Source organism: Lissotriton vulgaris, chromosome 6 (assembly GCF_964263255.1).
Source record: "Lissotriton vulgaris chromosome 6, aLisVul1.2, whole genome shotgun sequence".
Lineage (NCBI taxonomy): Eukaryota > Metazoa > Chordata > Amphibia > Caudata > Salamandridae > Lissotriton > Lissotriton vulgaris.
In genome coordinates, this window is record NC_141694.1 from 1899460542 (window position 1) to 1899477960 (window position 17419).

Genomic DNA, 17419 nt, shown 5'->3' on the forward strand with positions numbered 1-17419 from the left:
AACTGTCTACTGAGCAGTTCTGGGGGGGCACCGGAGTGTATGAGCCTGCCATCTTTATCGATTTGTGATGTGATCACAGGCAGTGTCACATGACGAAACAATGGGACTACAATTTATCAAAGTGCCGATGGGAAATGTAGTTCGCGGCAACGTTTTTCGAACTACACAAAATCCCAATGCTGATGGGAAATGTAGTTTTTGATTATCGCGTAAGAACCGGGGTTCGATACCTCGATGGTAGGGATGTAGCAATTGCTTTTTATGACGGACAAAAAAATATACGATAGAAATCTGGCCCATTAAACCAAACTATTGTCTAATAAAGCACTGCCCGTATTGTGAATTAAGACTACAAAGCCCCTCAGGTTTCATGGGATTTGTAGTCTGAATAGTGGAGTCATCGTGCCGATAACCCCGAGCCATAAAGAACCACAGTGGTATTGACATCATCGGTCTACTTGTTTTGGTAATGACAATATCGAACAGTGTACAGTGTAACTCCACTGTCTTCTGTCATGTGCATGAGTAAGGGGTCAGTTCTGACAATTACTTGGTTTTTCGCCAACCATAACATAGATGTATGACTTCAAAGACGATATTACATAATACCCATTATTGTGTAAGTGTCAGAGGTATTTGCGAATGTGAAGTTGCATACCTGTCACTCGTTATAGATACATAGTGGGAGTGTTACACGGACTGAAGTTAGGTGAGACTACAAGGACAGCCAGGGAATTTCCTCGTTCAGACCATCCTTATCACTATTTCATTTGTACACCCATTTTTGTTATTTTGTAAACAGGTATTTCCCAATGTCAGTAATGTTATCGGGTATATAAGGCTGTTCAAGAACTGTCCAGTGGAAATCTGTTGGACCATGGCCCACCTCCAAAAAATGTGCAGTTAGTCGTGTCGCCTGTTTCTTACAGCGAATTGTGCTCTGAAATTCGTTGTTTGATTTTGCGAGTTGTCATTCCGACATAACGCATTCTGCATGGACAGGTGATCAGATATATTAGATTTTCGCTGTTGCAGTTCGTATATCGTCTCTGCTGCCAAGCTCTATTGGTGCCTATATCTATGCTCACAGATTTTGATGTCTGTGGGCAAGCGGCACATGTCCCACAGGGATGATGTCCTTCGACTGCAGGGAGGTCCCACAGGGTTCTTACTTGACGAGGCCTTTTGGTTTTTGGTCGCGTATGGACCAGTTTATCTTTAAGGTTACTCCCTCTTTTAAATGCAAAAAGTGGTCGTGGAATGGTGTCACCTCCTGTGTTCAAGATGTTCCAATGTTTTAAGACAATCTTTTGTACTTGGTTCGATCTAGTGTGGAAAGAATTGACGAACGTTATTCGATCAGTTTTCTCCTTCTCAATCTTTGGTTCCAAATGTGCATCACGATTGTTGTTTGATGCACGTTTTTTGGATTTCCGAATGATCTGTTTGGGATATCCTCTTTGCAGTAGTTGGTGTTCCAAGTTCCTTGAATGTAGTTTGAAAGATTCTTTCTCCGAGCAGTTCCTTTGTACTCTAAGAAATTGGCCAAACGGCAAATTATCTCTGAGGGCCCGGGGGAGACAGCTCTCATAGCTGAGAAGAGAATTTTTGGCCATCGGCTTCTTGTACAATTCTGATTCTAAGCCACTGGGTTTGGCTTTGATCAGTAGGTCCAAGAATGGTAATTCAGATTTGCTGTATTCGAGCGTGAACCTCAGGTAGGCATTTTGTTCATTCAACCAGGTATGACATCTTAATAATTAGAGTTTAAGCATTACAAAGTTTGACACAAAAAAAATCTATCAAGAGCAGAATGGTGTGCAGGCTGTAAGGATCGCTAAAATGGCCAGTGATTGCTCCCTAGATACCGACATAACTGTGGACAAACGAACAAGGTGGCTCAGTGAGTTAAGCTCGCATAGCAGGTCATAAATTAAAATCCCAGCAAGGGATGGTTTAGCTCCTTATCCTTCCAATGAGGCCAATAAATAAAGAAACATTACATTGGGTAAACGCAGCTTCTATAAGCAACAGTGCTACTTAACAGCAACGAGAACTGGGACTAAGCCGGTTCTTACCTGCCGGCAGTTTGAAGTATACCACTGGTTGATGGGTGTTCCGGTGTCTACAATGTAGATGTCGGGAGAGACGTTGCGGATTTGTACAAATGGAAACAACCGCCATCACGGACTTCCCTGTTTAAAAAGCTTTCAACAAATCCCACAGTGCAGTTCTGTTTCCGGTTGCAGTACCTGAACCACGCAATCTGATAAGCGTCACAACATGGGCGCCATGTTGGTAGAACGAGCAAGCAGATGAGATCGCATAATACCAGTGTGACATTGAGGAGATCCAAAGGAAAAGTGGGCAAAGCCGTCTCGAATACACTTGTAACGGGCGGTACGTGTTCTTAACAGCTAGGTAAGGGTATTTAAAATGACACACGAGGAACGAAAAGATTATTTATATATCTTTTGCGTGCAACTGAAAAGAAAACACGAAGCAAAAAAAAATTATATTATTGATGTTAACCCCTAAGCGAACAGAGCCAGCCCAAGCCATACCGGGAACTCCTGTAATGGATATTAAACGCCCAGAGTAAACCAAAGACATACCAGCAAGAGCGGAGAGGGTGGGAGGAGTATAAAGAAACCAGAGCGGGGAGGGTGGGAGGAGTATAAAGAAATCAGAGCGGGAAGGGTGGGAGGGAGGGGGAGGAGAAATGCGAGTAGGTGGCACCAAGCTGGGGAACAGATGGCGAGAGCGTGTGTGCAGGGAGAGAGAGGGAAGGTGCTGGCGGCTGGAGAGGGGGAGGAGAAATGCGAGTAGGCGGCACCAAGCTGGGGAACAGATGGCGATGGCTGGAGATTTGATGCTGTGCACGCGCATTTTAACTCATTGCGCTTGCGCATTGAGCTAAAAGCGCACATGCACTGCATCAAATCGCAACTTTGGTTAAACTCTGGTTAAGCCCCTATATCTCTCGCCAGCTCGAATGCGCAAGCGCATCGGCAGTTGAGACCTAAAAAATAAAGGGAATATTGCTTGTGTGGTTTTGTAATTAAATTAGTCACTGTGTTTATGAAATCATCCCCACAATTCCCAGGTGTTGGTAGCCTTGGCGCAATGTTGCAGCCAACACTCCTTGCATCGTCACAAAAAAAATTAACAAAGCCGAATAGCTCTCACATTACATGAGAGACATAATGCAAAGCATGCAAGCTGCTGTGCAACATGGCACAAGGAATAACACAGTCCAAGGCTGCGGTGCTCTCTGCTGTGTCAAAGCGCTTTCCTTAGTTTTACTGTAAGCTGTATTCACAGCAGCTGCAGTGCTGTGCAGCATGTCTAAACAAACAGTGGCAAAGCCAAGAGACTTTGCATGGGTGAAATCTATTGGTTTTGCCAATGCTTGTTTAGGACCTGTGCTCTCTGTGCATAGATACAGAATTCACGAATAGTTTATAAAAATGCAGATCACACTGAGGCTTGGTAAGGCCCAGGGCCTCGAGGAGCCACCAGGAGGGTCTGTGGGGTCAATGCTCGAAGGATGAGGGTCGATGACAGAGAGGGGGAAACATGGAAGAGACGCCCCTCCCACCTCCCCCCGCCTCACCTCGCCTCACCTCTGACTGACCAGGCCTCTCAGCGCCTGGAGGTGAAGCCTCCGCTTCGAGGCGCCCCCGGGCTGCCGCACGTACTGGCTGCCGCAACAGATGTCGTCACTTCCGGAGGTGTGAATGCGGATCTGCGCATGCGCCGCTCACTGGCTACGGACTTGTGGGGAAGTGAGCGCAGTGCAGGTAGTAAGTGTAAATTTGCGCATGCGCTAAACTTGGGTTACGAGTTTGTAAAAGATCGGATGTTAGCAAGTGCGCATGCGCAGACATTCAGCTACTAGTTGAGCTCGAGACTTTGCTTAAGGGTATGCGCATGAGCAGTGTGATCTTTGTAACACCAACTGTGGTCGCCGGGGTTTGCGAATGCGCAGTGCGACCAGTGTGCTGCCCTGACAGCTGACCCCAACCCTAGGGTTTGCTGCAGACAGAGCAGGATCCCGGTGCAGGGGTGAGTGCAGCGTCATCACTGTTTGTGTTTATGAGATTTCACGAGCTCCCGTGAGGGCTGAATTAGACCCAAGCTGAGGTGAGTCACTGGTTACATTGCAAATATTGAAGAGGAAGGAGCAGGAGGGGGGGCAGAGGAGAAGGAATCTATGGGGCCCTCAGGATGAGGAGGGGGAGGAGGCGGGGTGCAGAGATGAAGGTTTCTATGGAGCCCCCTGGGGTGGGGAGGGGCAGGGGATGAGCAGGGAGTAAGACAGGTTGGTGCAGAAGTAAACCTTTGTATGAGGTCCCCAGAAGGAGAGGAGCAGGGAGTGATCTGGGAAGCAGGCGGAGGGGTGCAGAGGTAAAGCTGTGTATGGGGTCCTCAGGGGAGGGAAGGGATGATATGGGAAGCTAAGCTATGAATGGGGTACTCAGGGTGGAAGGAGCAGGGGGTGTGGAAGGAACAGGTGGGGGTGGTTCAGAGGTAAACCTGTGTATGGGGTCCCCTGGAGTGGAAAGGAGCAGGGAGTGATCAGGCAGGGTGTTGCAGAGGTAAACCTGTGCAGGATCATCAGGAGTAGGGAAGGGCATGGGGTGATCGGGGAGCAGGCTGGGGTGGCGCATAGGTAAAGTAGTCTCTGGGCTCCTCTGAAGAGACTGGAGAGCAGGCTATAAAAGTCATGTCTGTTGGTGGCTGGGATGGAGTAGCTGCAGCTCAGGAGGGTCCTGCACAATGCAGCATCAGGAGTGTGTTTAAAATGCAGACAGTTGGAAATCCAGCCACCTGCCGTTAAAATGCAGACAGTTGGAAATCCAGCCACCTGCCGTTAACCAACCCTGAACGTGTGAATAAATACTGCGCTGTGTACCTTTTAGGAGCATTTTCCCTGTGTGTTTATTGCTTTTATTAAGCCTGTTCAAAAAGTTCTGATGTACTGTTATATCTGTGAACAGAGGAACAGGAAGCATATAAGTTGGCCAGAATCCCACAGTGTATATAACGAAAGCGCTTCAGCACCTCCTCAGGGGCGCTAGTTATACAAATCTATTTCAGGACTGAAGTCTCAGATTATTGCTTCTTTTTCTTTAGCAGCCAATGAAAAACATTTTAACATTACACACAAAACGACATTTCCCATTTTATTTTGCATACAGCCACCAATCATGGTCCAGGAGACCATATAAGAGTCATCATCAACATCATAAAAGTCACTTTCTTTGCTACTCGCAACTGAGATAAGTGGCACTTCTTTTCTGATAATGATTGATGTGTATGTGGTATACTTTTTATTGTACCTTGCATAATTGTCCCTGGCCAGGTCTTTCCCCATGCTCTCGCGTGCGGGTGAACAAACTGCCTGCCTTTTTCTTGTCTCAACTTAGGGAGGTCTTTTTTTGTGCCCTCGCTGGTGTCTCATGCCCTCCCGCTTTCAGGAGCGGTCTAAAAGTGCCTTTGTTTGTTTTGCTTTTTCCATCACTCTTCAGAGAGTCTTTTATTATGGTGGTCTCTCACGTAACAAGCATCAGTGCCTTTCCTGACATCAGGCCCGGTATTAAAATGGAGCCTTGAGTAGACAGACTTGCATAGCCCAAATGGGCTGGTTTGGGATGTTTTTGGGCTACGTATAATCCTACTAAAATTAGCCATCGTGGTTATCGACGCTTGGCTTACTGCTGCATAACTGAAAGCATTTGTGATCCTGGTGCCGACTTGGCTGCAATAATTAGGTTGTCCTGTGGAGCGAGTGCACTCTCCATTAAATCCTTGGCTCATGATGTCCTGGACTTCTAGGGCTGCTATCATTTGTGACTACAGCTGGTGCTGAGGAGCTAAGTGCTGAAATAATTGTTGATCTGTGTGCATGTGCGTTGGCTCCCCCCTTACTGATCGTTGGTTGGATAGGCTTGGCATTTACCCTTCATTTATTTATAAATCTCATTAATAATGGAAGATCGGGGTCCCTTTGAGGAGGAAGAGTAAGAGTCCTAGCATGAGATAAAACAGGGACCCCTTTTGGAAGATAATTTAGTTGACACTGTAGATGCTTCTGTCCAGTAGTCAGTCAACCGGGCTATTGAGACTGCTGTCCTAATTACAGTGAATCCGGCTCTGGCTGCTGCCCTTAAACCTATCACTGTGTAATTAAAGAGTTTTGGGGAACAACATGGCTTTCGAAATCCACCACCACCAGATACCCAAGCAGGTTCTTCGGAGGCACCCCGTAAAGCTAAAGCCCAGTCTTCAGAGTGACTTCACGGAGGCGTTCTGGTGAATCTCCCTCAGTCAAAGGGGTGACCATGGTTAGTCAGTCCCCTCGTTTTCCGTAGTTGAACAGTCCATCGCAAAGATAATAATCATACTGATACTGACACTACTGATATGGATTCTACTAATCGATTATGGTGAAACACCTAAGAAGAAAAGCGCAAATAAATCTACCCCAGCTAAGCCCTGTTTTAACGTTCTGAGAACCTCCAATCCTTTTGCTTTCAACCCCCTGAATATAGTCAATCCCCATTTATCTGATTGGGCCCCTGTTCCTGAAATATCAGAGTACCATAATGGGAATCTGAGAAAGGGTTTTAATAAGGTGGTGCGTAACCCCCTTCAGACGGAGTGTCCCAGGTCTGACATACCTGATAAGGTCACTGAGACCCCAGAAGTGAACTGAAGCATGCTAACCTTCTGTAAAAAATGTGCAAAGGATCGAAGAAGGGTATTGACCGAGCCTGAAGTGGCTGTCATAATGAGTTACTGGACTTGGCTGGGCCTTTGACTAAGATTTTGGAAATTGCTTTTGTGGCTAAGGAGACGGCTACTCCTGTGGATCCTGATATATTAGCTGGCTAGACCAAACGAGTGATATGTTTATTGGGGGACGCAAACTGCGCTGTGTCAACCGAATGGTGTAAATCGTTCCTTATGCAAATGGACTTTAACCTTCCTGAGCTCGCTTCGGCCGAAGTCGGTGCCATCGCTAAAGGCAGTTTCTTTGGAGATAAATTTGTCAAAGATGTGTCTAAATATGTGGGTACTTTTACGTCACTGGATAAAATCTAAACCAATGTCAAGAGGGTTGTACCGTGGGGTTATGAACAGGCTGGATACTTTGTAGCGTGGGGTTATGAACAGGCTGGATGCTTTGTTTGCGTAATGAGGGTTTTATTTTGATAAGTGTTTTTCTAGTCCTGAAAGTTAACCGCTCCCTTGCAAAGTCTGCCCAGTCCGTGGTGGCGTCCGTCCTGCCCTAGGATGTCTTGGTCTTCCTCTTCTACTCCAGCCCGAGGACGATAGTGCCTTCTTCTTCTACAGCCAGCACGCCAGGATGTATCGTCTACTGCTCCGACTCCGCCCCGAAAAAGAAATAATCCAACAGTGGGATGCCGTCAGTTTAACTATCTGGTAACAGGTTGCACCACGGGGACCGAGTGAATGTGAGGGAACTCCAGTGCTATACAATTTTATACAGTGCTCCGTGCTCTGGGAGTGAGTGAGGAACGAGTGGGAGGGAAAGGCGGGTTGGAGGTTGCGGGACGCGGGAAAGGAAAAAGGCAGGGAATAATATACAATGCTATACACGGGCCCCCTTACTCCCGACCCAGGCTGCCCAACGCCGCCGTACCTGTGACAGCCACACTCCTCCCTCAGGAGTGTGTCTCGGCGGTTCACCGGGTCGTTGGCCTCCTGGCACTCCACGGCCGTCCGCTCTCTCTTCTCCGTCTTCTTTAGGTCCTCTCCACCGCTCTCCGACTTCTTCGCTCCTACTCCCGTCTTCCGTCCTTCGCTCCGATTCCTCCTGGGTGTCGACACACCCCGAATAGAGGGCTTCCGGGCATTTGTCCAGTCCGGATCCTCTGACGTCAGGTGGGGGCCTGGTTACGTCTCCGCTGTTTGCCCAGTTAAAGGCGCCCTCCTCAATTTCGTCTCCGGGGTCAGAAAGCAGCGGACAGCTGTCCCAATCTGTCTGCGGGGAAGGAGGTGAGGCATAGTCAGCGATCCACCAATCGACAGGGGTTTCTGCTACCACCCCGTTACATTCCTCCCCCCCTGGATTCTCTCGATCGGGGAGAACTGGTGTTCTGGACAGGTAGTCCGCGTTACCATTTTCTGACCCTTTTCTATGAACAACAGTAAAAGCAAAGGGCTGTAGGAAGAGGAACCATCTTAGGACTCTGGAGTTCTGGGACTTGTTCCTCTGCATCCATTGGAAAGGTGCATGATCTGTATACAAGGTGAATGGCGACCCTCCAAATAGTATCTCAGTTTATCAACAGACCAGCGGATCGCCAGGCACTCTTTTTCCACCGTAGGGTATTTTCGCTCTCTAGGATGTAGCTTCCTACTGATGTACAGCAGCGGGTGTTCTAACCCGTCCTCCCCCTCTTGGGATAACACCGCCCCAATCCCTGTGTTAGAGGTGTCTGTTGCTAGGGAGAATGGTTTTCTAAAGTCTGGGGGAATCAACACTGGACTAGAGGTAATGGCTTCCTTTAGGGTCTCAAACGCCCTTCTAGCTCCTTCTGGGGGGGTGATGAAGGTGTTTTTGACGTTCTTTTTGAGGAGATCCGTCAGAGGAGCCGCTACATTTGGGAAGTTCACAATGAATCTCCTATAATAGCCGATGAGACCCAAAAACGCCTGTAGTTCCCTTTTTGTGGAGGGGAAGGGGGTCTCGGTTATCACTCTGACCTTCTCCTCCTGTGGTGCTATCACACCCTCACCCAACATAAAACCCAGGTATTATACTTTGGGAAAGGCCGCTCTTGATTTTTTTGAATTGACATGTAGTCCTGCTTGCTGTAGGGCGGTGAGGACTCTGGCTATGTGGTCTAGGTGTTCCCTCCATGTCGTACTAAAGATGACAATGTTGTCTAAGTAGACTGAACTATACTTTGTGTGGAGGGCCAACACCTCATTCATCATCCTCTGGAAGGTTGCCGGTGCCCCGTGAAGGCCGAAGGGCAGCATATTGAATTCGAACAGGCCATCGTTGGTGGCGAAGGCCGTCTTATGCCTATCCTTTTCCCTCAAGGGCACCAGCCAGTAGCCCTTGGTCAGGACCAACGTGGTGATGTATCGGGCTCCGCCTATCCTTTCTAGGAGTTCGTCCACTTGGGGTATAGGGAAAGCATCGAAGGAGGATATAGCATTCAGGGCCCTGAAGTCCATACAAAACCTGGTGGACCCGTCCGGTTTATGGACCATTACAATGGGTGAGGACCAGTTACTCCTGGAGGGCCTTATGTCCCCGAGTTCGAGCATATCCCGTACCTCCCTTTTTACGTCTGCTCTTCTAGCTGCGGGTATTCTGTAGGCCCTCTGTTTTATCACCTTTCCCTCTTCAGTATCGATGCAGTGTTCTGCCATGTGGGTGCGGCCTGGGGTGTCTGAAAACAGATCGGAAAAGGGACGTAATGTGTGTAGGAGCTTTCTCTGTTCTACCTCGGATAACTCTGGGTTAATGTGGAGGTGCTCTAGTGTCGAGCTGCCATCCTGGGTCGGCAACACCAAGTGTGTTGTTTTTGGAAGAGGCCCTATCCATTTTTTTAATAGATTTATTTGAAATGTCTGTTGTCGAGCAGGAGATATCTGCACCCTATAGGTTGTTCTGCCTATGGTTTCTACAATTTTATACGGTACCATCCACTCGCTCCTGAACTTCTGTGTTGAAGAAGGATTGAGCAGTAAGGCCCAATCGCCTTTCTCCATAGTCCTCCAGTTTTTCCCCTTGTCATAATACTGTTTTTGTTTTTGTTGGGTTCTCTCTAGGTTAGAATAGGCCAGGTCTCGTAGTTTACCTAACTTGGATTTCAACTGCTGGGTGTTATCCAATAAATATCTTAGGTCTGATGCCTCCTCCCGCTCCCAGGCTTCCTTGGTTATTTCAAGGAGGGATCGTGGCTGACGACCATAAAGAAATTCAAAGGGGGAGTACCCTAAACTACTCTGCACCTGAGCGCGTATCACTTATAGGGCTAGAGGCAGTAGCCTGTCCCAATCCTTGTTTCTGCAGACAGCATTTTATTTAGCGGAGCTTTTAGCGTCCTGTTGTACCTCTCTACCAGCCCATCCGTTTGTGGGTGGTAGGCGGAGGTGTGTATGTGTCGGAGGTCTAGCGTTTTACACACCTCCTTCATCAATTTCGAGACAAAGGGTGTACCCTGATCCGTTAGAACTATTCTCAAGGGTGGGGTTCCCCCGAGAGATCCTATCAACTTCTCTGCCACATTCTTTGTAGTCGGGGAACTGAGTGCAAAGGCTTCGGGAAACCGGGTGTTATAATCCACCACTACTAATGCATAAGTAGGCCCCCTTGTGGTACGTGGAAGGGGCCCGATTAGGTCCATTCCTACCCTTTCGAACGGGTTCCCTATTACGGGTAATGGTTGGAGGGGAACCGCTGGTGGTCTGTTCATATTTTTCTTTTGACATACCTCGCATTGTTTGTAGTATGTTTCGGCCTCTTTGTATATACCGGGCCAAAAGAAAAGCTTTACAACGTTGTGTGTTGTCTTCTCTGCCCCAGAATGCCCTGCTGTCAAATGGGTATGTGCATAGAAGAGGATTTGTTCCCTGAAGACTTTTGATACTACCAGTTGAGGAGAATCTCCTGTTTTCCCTTCCCTATACAACAGATCGTTGTCTATCCTAAAACGTGGATAAGCGGTATCAGGGTTGTCCTGTGCTATGTGAGCCGCCTCCCACGCATTAAGGAGGGTAGGGTTGTTGGCCTGAGCAAACCTAAAGCTATGGTCTAATACCCAGGGTTCTGTGTTCAAATATGTACCCAGTGGTTGCTTTTCTAGCTGTTCTTTTATCTCTCTCCGGAACAGTGACAAAAAGTCAGGGTTGTCTACCCCTAAGATAAGGTCCTCTGGTAGAGATTCTACCACCCCCACCTTTACTGAACAAGGGTTTCTGCCTATAGGATGGAGGGTGAGGTGGGCCACCGGGTATGTTTTTACATCCCCATGCATGCATCTAATGTGCACCAAGATATTGGGACCTAGTTGTGAGGGTTGTACAAGCCTTTTATGGATCACTGACTGTCTACAGCCTGAGTCCAAGAGCACCTTTACACATTTCTGGTTGACAAGTACTCTTACATAGAAAAAGGACCCATCTCTGCGGTGTACATCACTGCCTTGGGGATATATCCGACCTCCATGGGTTCTTCAGCACTTCTTTTCCGTGTGCAGAGTCGTGCTATGTGTCCCCACTGCCCGCACTCGAAGCACTGGGGGCCCTTCGTTGGCGTTATCTCCATTTTGAGGGGTCGTGTCTTCATGGGTTCGGATACTGGTTTGTTCCTTTTCTCCTGCCTCGCTACAGGGACGGGTTTGAGTCCCTTGTCGGTTTCCCATGGGAAGGTTCGTGGCTGAGCCCTCGCATAGTTGGAAGCCATCTCAATGGCCTAAGCAGCGGTGAGACCTGAGTGCTGCCTCAGCCAGCGTTGGGTGCCATAGGGCAGGGCCTCCATAAACTGCTCCAGGTAGATACTTGACATGATGTCTTCCTTACTGCGGCTCTCTGGCTTCAACCATTTTTCGGCTGCCATCTTCAGACGCAGAAACAATGTCTTCGGGTTTTCCCCGGCTGTCCCTTTCTCTTTTCTGAACCTCAGCCTGTAAGCTTCGGCATCTAGTCCCAAGTGGTCCAGTATATCCTCTTTTATGTCAGGGTATGATGTGGTTCCTGCGTGGTTTGCGACTTGATACGCCGCTTGGGCTTCCCCGGACAACAGCGGAGCCAGAAAGAAAGGCCACTTATCTTCAGGCCAACCACAGGCACGGGCTGCCCTTTCGAAGTTGGTGAGGAATGCATCAGGGTCCTCTCCCGGCACGTACTTTTGTAGAGCAACCCCAGCGGATTTGTGATGCGAGGTTCCTCCTTTCCAATGGCAATGGGCCGCTGGGGCTCTGTCCCACTATTTGCAGACCTTCAATCTGGGCTGTGATGGTGTTCCTGAAAAGGGTCATATCAGCATCTGCGGTAGATATCTGCTGGCTGATAGCCCACTCCAGCTTCTGTTGCCCCTCTATCAGGTGTTGAATGACCTGATCCATCTGGGATGTCCGGATGGCAGATCCCACTTCTGACACCACTTGTAGCGTGGGGTTATGAACAGGCTGGAGACTTTGTAGCGTGGGGTTATGAACAGGCTGGAGGCTTTGTTTGCATAATGAGGGTTTTATTTTGATAAGTGTTTTTCTAGTCCTGAAAGTTAACCGCTCCCTTGCAAAGTCTGCCTGGTCCGTGGTGGTGTCCATCCTGCCCTAGGATGTCTTGGCCTTCCTCTTCTACTCCAGCCCAAGGACGATAGTGCCTTCTTCTTCTAGAGCCAGCATGCCGGGATGTATCTTCTACTGCTCCGACTCAGTGTTAGGATTTGGTCCCCAGTCCTCTTTTGATGACCATATTTTTCACCGTCACATGACACGCCAGCTGTATAAAAGGGAGTCCTACCATAGTGTTGTTGCTTGTTATTGCAAACCTGTGGGTTCCTCCTATTTTGGTTCCTGTGAAGCTGTTGGTTGTTGCTGATTCTCACGGGCTCGTGAGAATCGTTGGAGTATTGGCCTTTTTCCCGTATCCCTTGCCCTGAGTCCCGCTTTTGTTAACACCTGTTCCCTTCCTTCTGTCCCTTTGTTTTCCCTTCCCGTGTCCCTGTAGTTAGTTAGTTAGCTTACTTGTTTCATTTTCCCCCGTCTCTTGGTAGAGATTCGCCAACGACATCCAGGGGCTCCTGTTGGTCAGACACTAATTAGTGTATTTTTTCTTTTTGTACCCGAGACGTTGTAAGACCAACAAGTAAGGACGCTAGGCGTTCACATTGTATACAAGTCTTGTGGTAACCGTCCGCCTCGTTAGGGGCGGATCTGACGTTTGAGCTGTATCCCGGCTGGGATTGTTTTTCACTCATTCACCCGAGAGACGAGTTGTTATCGTTTCTCAGAACTTTAGGATATCCCCCTCACTTCCCTTTTTTGAGACACAGGGTTTTTTTGTTCATGCACGTTATTTTGGCATGTTTTTTACCCTGTGAATCCCTTCACGCCCAAACCTAAACACCCGAATACATAGTCTTGTTTTTGCAAGATAAACCCCCTCGAAGCAAAACCTGCATTTGTTTCTGGTAAGTGTATGTGTGGTGAAATACTGGATATGGTCTTTTGTTACAAAGGTAGGATTGGGGACTGAGGTTTATTGTATGGTGTATCTTTTTGTTTCCGTCTATGCAGGTGCGGAAGGAGGAGGAGGGTGTTATTTGACTCTACACTCTACCGGGGTGGAAGGTTTGGTGCATTTATTTCCACCCCCTTTTCTGGTTCATCGGTTTACTCATCTGTACCATCTAGTGAGTGACCGGTGAGTCGGGGAAGTGGTTGGGACACGCCTCGTTCCTGCAGTGTGTGGGTTGGGCAGGAGCCTAACAGAATAACAAGCCCACGTTTAAATACACTGCCCGAACTTGGATGGACGTGGATGGAGGAGCTATGGCAGGGGCTGAAGCCCCTACCATGCTTGCCATAATGGGTGCCCTAGCCACCTTACAGGCCCAGGTGCAGTATTTAAGACAGGAGAACGTAGGGTTGAGACAAGAATTGGGGGCAGTAAGGGCGCGTGAACCCGTCCAACCCAGAGGTCCGACACCCATTATACAGCCGGCTAAGTTCCAGTATGAAGGGGCGGGACAGAGTAACCCTGGAGGCGGTACCCCTGTTGCTATCACTGTGACATCCCCTGTTCCTGTTCCCCTGGCTCAACCCGAACGATTCTATGGAGACAGTGGGAAATTTGGGATGTTCATGAATCAGTGCCAGTTACACTTTATGTGTAGGCCGGGTGCCTTTCCTGACGATGCAGCAAAAGTGGCCTTTACGCTTTCATATTTGGCTGGTACTGCTGCCCAGTGGGCTATCCCCTTAGTTGAAGGCAAAGATCAGGTGTTGCGCGATTATGATGCTTTCAAGGAGTTGATGCGGGGGTTATTTGCCAAACATGCATTCATGCAAGCCAGTGACTCAGAATTGCTGAAATTGCGACAGGGCAGACAGGATCTCCTGACATATATAGCGACCTTTAACCGGTTGATCTCAGAGACACATTGGCCAGCCGATAAGCGGACCTCATTGTTTTACCAGGGTCTTAATGATGATCTGAAGGATGTGGTGCCACAGGTAGTGGATCCACCGGAGGAGTGCGCCGCATTCATTGACCTGGTGGTTAAACTGAACCATCGGCTGTCAGAGCGACGCGGGGATCGTATACGTTTTCAGGTGTCCCGAGGAAACTTCATAAAAACTGAAGTGAAACAACCCCTTGGGGAACCGAAGCCTGAACCAATGGAGATAGGGGGAGTAAGGGGGCCTTTGACTCCTGAAGAATGGAAAAGAAGAAGAGACAATAATCTATGTCTCTATTGTGGACAGGGTGGTCATTTTGCAAGGGAGTGTCCCGTCAAACCATCAGGCGCAGGGTATGGTAAAAAGGTGGCATATGTACAGGTGGAAAGGTCTCCTCTTCCTGAGCATAAAAGGGGTCAGTATGAGGTGTTGGGGGCAGTGGATTTGGCGCCCAGACATTTTGTCATTTCTGCCCAGCTTCTATTGGCAGCGCATAGACGGGTGCCTGTATCGGTGCTGTTAGATTCGGGTGCCACTGGCAATTTCATTGACATCTCCCTAGCCGAGAAGCTGGGTGTGCCTTGCCAGTATAAGAAACAACCGGAGCCTGTACGAGCGATCGACGGAACAGAGTTGTCATCAGGGTGCATCACCAGACAGACGGTGCCTCTACGGTTGGTATGTGACAATGGACACTCAGAGTGCGTGGTGTTTGATCTGATTGATGCGCCTTCCTTCGGTTTGGTGTTAGGGGTGCCTTGGCTCCAGGAGCACAATCCCAGGATTGATTGGGTGCAGCGTCTAGTAACCCTAGATTCGCATTATTGTTTGAAGCATTGTTATAGCGAGGCCAGCGAGAAGGTCCCTCCGTTGTACTGTGCAGCCATGGAAGAAAGTGGGGTTCCAAGGCAGTATGTGGATTACGCCGATGTCTTTGATAAGGGCTGCGCTCAGAGTTTACCACCACATCGGTCTTTTGACTGTAGAATCGATCTAGTGGAGGGGGTTCCTTTGCCCTGTAGCCGTGTCTATGCACTGTCTGAACCGGAGGAGAAACACCTCAAAGAATATCTGGATGAGATGTTAGAACTAGGTGTGAGAAGTTGGCCCGATATGCAACGTTCGCTATTCTAGCGACCGCTATGTATCGTTACAACGACCCTTATGGTGTTTGGTTGTAAGTCAACCTATAGACCAGCTATCCTAGTAGCGTGGATACGAGCAGTCTAAGGCTAAAGACTCGAGAGGGCGCGTTAAGCCAGCTGTTTACCACACATATACCCCTTGAACACCCAGTGAAAGGACACCACACAAGTGTTATGAAAATAAACAGTATATTTATTAAGAATCACAACAGCCCTGTACTCTTTATGAGGACAGGGTACTAAGCACAAACCAAATCTCTTTAGCAAATACTTCAAGTGCACAGTTTAAAGACAAGTGTCCGAGGACACGGAAAGGTTAAGGCAAGTCGGAAGCGAGGGACTCGGGACCCTAGAGTAAGGAGGCTATGCAGGCACCGAAATGCCGAGTTACCTAGCCACGAGGGCTGCGGCTGCACAAGTCTTACAGGCGTCGGGGTCTTCGCTGACGAGCCAGGAGCCGGAAGAAAAGGAGTTGCTGGCCGGCGACCAGTGACGAATAGTTCGTAGAGATCCAAGCCTGGATCGGAGATTGATGAAACCTGAAAGCAGAGGGGACCAAGTTCGTACTACTAGCCAGTAGTCAGAGGGTACCAGGAAGGCACCAGTTGGCCGTCACCTCGACCAGGTGAGTGGGCGACGCTAGGCTCTGCAGTCTCACGGACCAGGAGGCGTTGTCGGCGACCACGGTGGAGGTGCGAGCTGTCCCACGACGGATGTCGCTGTCGGCGTCTTGAGTGGACCAGGAGGGTCTGGGGTGCTTCTCAAAAGATGGAAGCAAGGGCCAGTCTGGAGCAACCAGACCGGCAGTGTTGATTCTTGGTCGTCGTCACAGAAGGGCACAAGCCAGCGGCTAGTGACCAGACAACGTGCTGAGCAGCGAGCAGAAGGGCCCCACGCAGATCGTGGAGATACTGGGAGGCTGCACTTCGGTGCTAGAGCGGCTCAGGGTCGGGGCTTCTCGGACCCCAGAGCACTCACCAGAGAGTTACCTCGATGGTCGTGCTGGTTTTTAAGAGCGTGCAGGTTCTGATGATGGCCGGTCCCTCGAGGTCTCGTCGCACCCACAGATCACAGCTGAGCTGATGACGTGGGTAGAGGTCAGAGGTGCCAGGGAAGCCGGTTCTCGTCGAGCTGGGCCGTCGGATTCCTTGAGGAAGGACTTACAGCAAACCGCAGAGTTCTTAGATGGTGCCCGCTGATGCAGGGTGACTACTCCTTAGTCACAAGGGAGAAATCTTAAGAAGAGTCTTGAAGTCCTTTCGTAGAAAGTATTCTTGATTCAAAGATGATCTAATTTGGAAGGGTCCCCGCTCCGGCCTTTATCCTAAAGAAAGGGGTGGGTACATGACTAGGTCCTGCCCTAAGGGTGGGACCAGGAAGGGGGGTAGTTACACCCCTCTCCCCTGCCGGACTTTCCCCAGGCCAGGGCTGTCGCCCCTGGAACTGGTTCTAACCGGCAGATGCGTAGTGAGCACCGGGGTGCCACTCCGCAGTCACCTTCTCGCAAAAGCCCTACCTACCCAGAATACACAAACCCTGTCTGGGACGGTGCGAACACCGCCCTCGACAGGAAACCCTTTGTCCAAGTGCTCCTCGCTGGAAGGACTCCCAGCAGCAGGAGGTCAGACTTGTGTCTGTGGTGGCAGCATCCATTTTGTGGAACTGAGGCCTTCGTTAACTTTAACCGGGGTTCACAGTTACGTACATGTCGTGTCCCTCTAGAAGGGCGGAATGCTAACCTCGTCGCCAGAGTTGGTGAGAGGACAGCATCCCGATTCGTATGACACCTTACTCGACATGTCTTGATAACGCGACACCGAAGTTACCGATATGGTACGCGTTATCATGGAACAGCCATTGGGTCTTGATTCCGCAAGCTGCAACCGGGCTCGGCTCGGGCCAGAGCTTAGTTCACGCGAGCCCATGCACTCTGCCTTCAGGATTGTCAAGGCCTGCCATAGGAGTGACTGATAGGGACTCGGGTGTCCATTGGAGGGTTAGATATAGGGCTACTATATCTAAAGCAAAGGGTGATTACACGACTTTGCCCCAGCTGTCATGCAGCCAGTTGTGTCAAATTTAGGAGGCCAGTCAGGG

The 17419-nt window shown here is 49.3% G+C and overlaps 1 protein-coding gene across 1 annotated transcript in view; it reads left to right on the forward strand.

Annotated features, from left to right (window-relative positions):
• The first annotated feature begins 3938 nt into the window (after positions 1-3938).
• Positions 3939-17419, forward strand: part of LOC147709834 (uncharacterized) — a 38318-nt gene continuing 24837 nt past the window's right edge. The window contains exon 1 of the mRNA XM_086928284.1: positions 3939-4068. The gene's annotated coding sequence lies outside the window, so the exon portion shown is untranslated. The remainder of the gene's footprint in view (positions 4069-17419) is intronic.